Source organism: Microtus ochrogaster, linkage group LG9, assembly GCF_000317375.1.
Source record: "Microtus ochrogaster isolate Prairie Vole_2 linkage group LG9, MicOch1.0, whole genome shotgun sequence".
Taxonomy (NCBI): domain Eukaryota; kingdom Metazoa; phylum Chordata; class Mammalia; order Rodentia; family Cricetidae; genus Microtus; species Microtus ochrogaster.
This window is the reverse complement of record NC_022034.1, coordinates 329,573-330,556: the sequence shown is the minus strand read 5'-3', so window position 1 is coordinate 330,556 and position 984 is coordinate 329,573.

Below are 984 nucleotides of genomic sequence, written 5' to 3'. Positions count from 1 at the left end.
TGGGTGCACCCCTCACGATCCTGAGTTCCTTGCTCGTGCTCTCTCTCCTTCTGCTCCTGATTTGGACCTTGAGATTTCTGTCAGGTGCTCCAATGTGGTATGGTTTTTAAAATATTGGGATATACATTAAAAGTCCTTATAAGACAGATAGAGTTTATTTTTAAAATATTGGGATATACATTAAAAGTCCTTAAAAGGCCAATAGAGTTTATTTTTATTGTGATTTCATTCCCCACTACATTGTTTCTTGTTCAAAATATTATTTTATTTAAATGTATATAACAATTGGTAGAGTGTTTTGTTAAATGCATATAACACCTAATTTACAGACTACCAGATATCCCTATAGTTAAACTCCATGATTGTTGATATATTACTGTTTATTTTTAAACACCTAGAAAGCTCCAATTGGATAAGGTTTTTTTTTTTACAAATCATTAATAATAAAGAAAATTACAATATTTGTTTTAGAAATAAGAATCAACAATTTCAAAATAAAAAGAACTTTATTTTGCAATTTGTTGTAGAATATCATTATAGACATTGAACTTTATGAAGATTTTGATATTCCAAAAGACATCAGTTTCGATTAGCAAGTGAGAGCTGCAAAGATATAAGAATTTACTTCAGGCAATTAAGTAGCCTACTAATTACAAAATAACTTAATCAATTCCATGTATCTAAATTTTTGTTAGTTAATGACTGAAAAAAAGAAGAAATTTGTTTTATAATGTATGTGTGCTAGTTTAAAAATTGTGGACATTGAATTTCAAGCACAAAATCTTCACTTAAATAAAAAACTGATGACTACATTATTATTTTTAGGTAAATACTCAACCTGGAGTTATAAAAAAAACTGGTTAACCAGGTAACTTGAAGTTAAATTCACTGTCTTCTTTATTTTTTTAGTTTTAATTTTGCATATCATTACAGAAAGTGTGAGAAATTTTGTACAATATTTCTTTAAAATGAATGAATATGGCA